The sequence below is a fragment of the Belonocnema kinseyi genome, chromosome 8 (genome assembly GCF_010883055.1).
Source record: "Belonocnema kinseyi isolate 2016_QV_RU_SX_M_011 chromosome 8, B_treatae_v1, whole genome shotgun sequence".
NCBI classification, from domain to species: Eukaryota; Metazoa; Arthropoda; class Insecta; order Hymenoptera; family Cynipidae; genus Belonocnema; species Belonocnema kinseyi.
Window position 1 is genome coordinate 9,173,283 of NC_046664.1, and position 6,000 is coordinate 9,179,282.

Here is a 6,000-nt window from a genome sequence, read left to right on the forward strand (position 1 = left end):
ACTAATAATGAAATATGTAAATTTGCAGGTACAAAAGTTTTTCAATTTTTAACCAAGTAGTGGAATTTTTAACAAAAAAAAGTTGATAAAAAAGAACGAATTTATAACAAAATAGTTCAATTTTCAAATAAAAACATGAATTGTAAACAAAAAAATTTAACAATATCAAAAGAAGTATTTAAAGAAAAAGCTTAAACTCCAACCATGAAGCTTAATTTTCCAATAAAAATAAGCATTTTTAACATAATACATACATTTTCAAACTAAAAATATCCATTTTTAATTAAAACTAATTAAATTGAAAAAAAACGGAATAAAAAAAATTACAACCAAAAAGACGATTCTTCAACAAAAAAATTAATTTTTTCCACAACAAATAAATCTTTAACAATATAGTTCCGATATCAACCTAGTTCTTAAAATTTTCACCAACAACATTATTTTCTCACTGGAAAATTACGAGTTTTCAATAAAAAATGCAAGAGTTAAATTTTCTGTTTAAAATCTAATTTTAACAACAATAAAAACAGTTCTTTTTATCAAAATAGGTAAGTTTACAACGAAAGAGATGAATGTTTAACCAGACGGATACATTTTCATTAAAAAAGTTTAAGTTTCAACAAAAAATGGAATACCTGGTTAAATTTCCAAATAGTAATCCAAATCGTTACATACAAAGTTGTTACATTTTTGATAAAAAACTGTACCTGCAATCAAATAAATTTGTTTTGAATTAATTTTAAGTAAAAAAAAAACGATTTTTCAACAAAATTCCTTAATTTCCAAGCAAAAAGATGAATTCTTCACAGAAAATGTAATAATTTGTGTTTCAATCTAAAAATATTTTTATTTCAAATCATAAATAGCAGAATTAAATAAAAAATTAAGATTCCACAAGAGCACAATTTTTAACAAAGACTTTAATTTTTAACAAACAAGTAATCTTTTGAAAAAAGGACAATACAAGAACTTTTAAACAGATAATCAACCTTCAACCAACAAAATTATTTTTTAAGAGAGTAGTTTAAGGTTTCAGCAAAGGTTTAAATTTTCAAACAAAGAGATGAATCTTCAACGAAAAAATAAATTTTGTACTAAAAAAGAAGAACTTGTAATCCAACAAGATCAATTTTCAACTAAAAGTGAAATAGTTAAATTTTCATTTGAAAAAATCAAAATGTAACAAAAAATAGAATTAATATAAAAGTTGCTTTATCCACTTATGCTCCCAGAGATGTCCTTGCGTTTTTTCTAATGATTCCGAGTCGCATTATCAGAAGCGTTTCCTAGCGTGCTCATCCCCTAATTTCTTAGGGGAAATTTGATGACCCCAATTTATCTTCGGGAGGCCGACACTCACCACTATTATTCTGATTCTAATTTGGTGATGATGAAGCTTGTCAGGGCTCGGTTTTTATTTTCGGAAGGAAATAATCTATCATTTGAATTGACGTGTCAATTATGTCTTTTTGCTATTTGAGCTTTATCATTAGGAAGGTTTTCATGAAAAGTATTCAAATTAGGTACGAAAAAGCTATTATATTGCTGAAAAATGACTATAATTAATGAAAATTGGCATATTAGAAAAAATTTAAGGTGAAGATTATTGTCGATGATGCTGAAGATCATTATCGATGATAATTAAGATGATTGTTGATGATGATAGAGATTATTGTCAATAATGAGAAAAATTACTGTTGAGGATCAGGAAGATTAATATCGATGATGATGCATATTAATTTCTATGATGATGAAAATAATTTTTGATTATAGTGAAGATTATTATTGACGATCATGGAGATTATTGTCCATGATAAAAAAAATTATAGTCGATGATAATAAATACTATCATCTATGATAATCAAGATTATTGTCAATCATGATTATGATTCTTGTTGATATCGATTAGGATAAAGATTATTGTTGAATGTGCTGAATTTTATTGTCTATAACGATAAAGCTTATTATCAGTGATGAAGCTCATTATCGATGATGATGAAGATTGTTGTCAATGATAATGAAAATTATTGTCGATGATGATGAAGATTATTATTGATAATAATCAAAATTATTGTTGATAATAATCAAGATTATTGTCGATAATGATTCATATTATTGTTAGTGTCGATTATCATGGAGATTATTGTCAATAATGATAAGATTATTGTTGGTAAATATTATGATGAAGATTATTGTCGATGGTGCTGAAGATCATTTTCCATCATGATGAACATTATTATCAATCATGAAGATCATTATCGATGATAATGAAGATTATTATTGATGATATTCAAGATTATTGTCGATTATAATGAATATTATAATCAATGATGGAGGTCATTATCGGTAATGATGGAGATTAATGTAGATGATAATGAAAAGTATTGTCGCTGAATATGAAGATTATTATCGACGAAAATGAAGATTATTGTCGATAATAATGATTATTATTGTTGGTGTCGATTATGATGAACCGTGATGAATATTATTATCAATGATAAAGCTCATTATCAATGACGATGAAAATTATTGTCGATGATTGTGAAGATTATTATCGATATTAATTAAGATTATTGTCGATGATGATAAAAATTATTATTGATGATAATCAAAATTATTGTTGATAATGATTAAGATTATTGTTGGTAAAGATTATGATCAAGATGATTGTCGATGGTGTTGAAGATTGTTGTCTATCATTATGAAGATTATTATCTATGATAAAGTTCATTATCGATGATGATGAAGATTATCATCGATGATAATTAAAATCATTGTTGATAATAATGAAAATTATTATCAATGATGAAGCTCATTATCGATGATGATGAAAATTATTGTTGAGGTTCAGGAAGATTACTATCGATTAATGTCTATAATGATTAAGATTATTGTTCCTATCAATTATGATGAAGATTATTGTCAATGGTATCGAAGAGTATTGTCTACCATGATGAAGATTATTATCAATGATAAAGCTCAATATCAATGACGATGAAAATTATTGACGATGATGATGAAGATTATTATCCATAATAATCAAGATTATTGTCGAGAATAATGAAAATTATTATTGATGTCGATTATGATGCACATTATTGTCGATGATGATGAAAACTATTATTGATGATAATCAAAACTATTTGCGATAATGATTAAGATTATTGTTGGTAAAGATTATGAAGAAGATTATTGTCGATGATTTTGAAGATTGTTGTCTATCATGATGGAGATTATTATCAATGATAAAGCTCTTTGTTGATGATGATGAAGATTATTATCGATGATTATCAAGATTATTTTTGATAATAATGAAGATTATTATTAATGATTAAGCTCATTTTATCGATGATAATGAAGATTATTGTTGATGATGATAAAAATTATTGTCGAAGATAATCAAGATTATTGTCGATAATAATGAAGATTATGGTTGGTGTCGATAATAATGAAGATTATTTTCGATGATGATGATGAAGAGTATTTTGTATGATCTTGAAAACTATTATTGGTGATTAGCAAACTTATGGTCTATAATGATTAAGATTATTTTTGGTAAAGAATATGATGAAAATTATTGTCGATGGTTTTGAAGATTATTGTTAATGATGGTGAAAGATTCTGTTGATCACGATGAAGATTATTATCGATGACAGTCCAAGTTATTATCAATAACGATGAAGATTATTACTGGTGTCATTTTTATTGACATCTAAATTAGATCTTTTTGCATGTTACTTTTATCATCAGGAATATTTTTACAGAAAGTTTTTAAATTAAATACGAACAAAAATCTTTGATTACTAAAAAATTACAGTGATTAATGAAATTTGGCGTATTGAAAAAATTTATAAACAAGTGCATTTCAAATATATAAGGTTAATCAACTTTAATTACAATACCAAATAGAAAATTTGTGACCCTTTTTCGATTTTCTTTTCATTTCATGTATGTTTCAAAACAGCGGTATTAGCCTCATTAAATTCCAGAATATTGTCAGCATTTAAAATTTGTTTGGCTCATGAATAATTCGAATAAGAAAATATAAAATTTTTATCTGATAATATAATAGTATAATAAAATTAGAATATTTTTTACCCAAGAAAAATTGATGAGGATATACTATTTTACAAAAATAGGAAAGTTATTAAATAAGAGTTAATAAAATTCATATTGGCTGGATAGTCAATAAATAAGATTTTTGAGAAAAGTTTCAATTATTTAGATCAAATAGATTTAAGAATATTTTTGTGAAACTTGAAATTATTTTGTAAGATATTTCGAAGTTTTAGAATTTTTGGAAAGACTAAAAAATAATTAAGAATTTAAATATTATCATCAAATTTTAAACAGAATCTAGATTTTTATCTTTATTTCATAAATCTATTTTAAGTCAATATTTCAAAATATTTCAAAACATTCCAAAATATTTTAAAAATTACATTAAAGAAATAATCTGAAAGATTTTATGGTAATTTTTCAGTTCTGTAGAATTTTTTCAAGAAGGAAAAATTCGAATCGTTTTGAAAGATTTTCAGGTGAATTCAGAAAACTTCAAAAATATTAAAAAATTATAAAGGTTTCCATGCAAAAACTAATTTTTTCTTAAGATTCTTGTGAACATTAAAAGTGATTATTTATTTCAAGAAATAAATTTTAAGAGAATATGTAAAAAGATCTTTAAAAAGTACAACAGTTTTTCAAAAGTGTCGGAAACGAATGCAGAAAATTTTTTAAACAATTTTAAGACGAAATCGAGCCATTTTAAGATAGAATTAATTTAGGATATTTTAGGATTGAATCAATTTCTGGTTCAATAATCTAACAATTAGTTGCAGAATTATCTTTTAATCTTACGTTATTTATATCAAATGTTTTGAAAAAAGAAAATTCATCACTATTTTATTTAAATAATAAAAACAGTAGATTATTTTTACATTTTCGGATGTGCTCCCAACATTTTCAAAGCGTTTCTCAGAAAACGTGAAACCCTATTGTTGTCTAGAATTAGTGTAGCTTGGCCTACTCTGTACTAAGCACAAAGTTTCTAGCACTGTCTCATTTTTGTCCAATTACCATAATTCTGGTAGTTTCTGGAACGTATTAAAATACCAACTTCTTTTTTATTATTTTTAAAAGGATAAAGTGTTATAGTCTTCTGAAGAGGTACTTTTAAATTATAATTTTTAAAATTATATTTTCTAGTAATTTTAACATGTCTAAAGTTTGAGAAATACTAATTTCGGAAATCAATATTTTAAAACGTTTTGTTTATAATAATTTTTTAATATTAACCATTTTCTACCTAAAAAATCTTCCTCTAATCCTTTAGAGAAAATTACGACGTAAACTATATTGTTTTTTTAATATTAAAATTTAAATATTAATAATTTTCTTCGTACAATATTTATCATGGATGATGATAAAGATTTTGTTCATGATGATGAAGATAATTTTCGATGATAATCAAGATTAGAGTTTAGGATAATTAAGATTATCATTTATATTGATGGAAATTATTGCAGATGATGGTTAAGATTAATGTAGGTGATGATGAAGATTACTATAGATGATAATCAAAATTATTCTCGTTAATGGTTAGGATTATTGTTGGTGTGGATTATAATTAAAATAATTGTTAATGATGATTAAAATTGTTGTTGATAATGATGAATATTTGTGTGTCGATAATGATTAAGATTATTGTCGATGATGCTGAAGATTAATGTTAATGATGATGAAGATTTCTGTCGTTGAAGATGAAGATGATTGATGACGATGATAGCAATTATTGTCGATGATAATGCAGATTATTGTCGATGATGACAAAGATTATCATCGATAATAATCAAAATTATTGCCGATAATGATCAAGATTATTGTCGATGATACGAAAGATTATTGTTGATGATGATGCAGATTATTATCGATGATTTCGAATCGCACAAATTGTATTCTAATCTTCCACAGGAAATAGCGTCTTAATATATGAAGATCGTT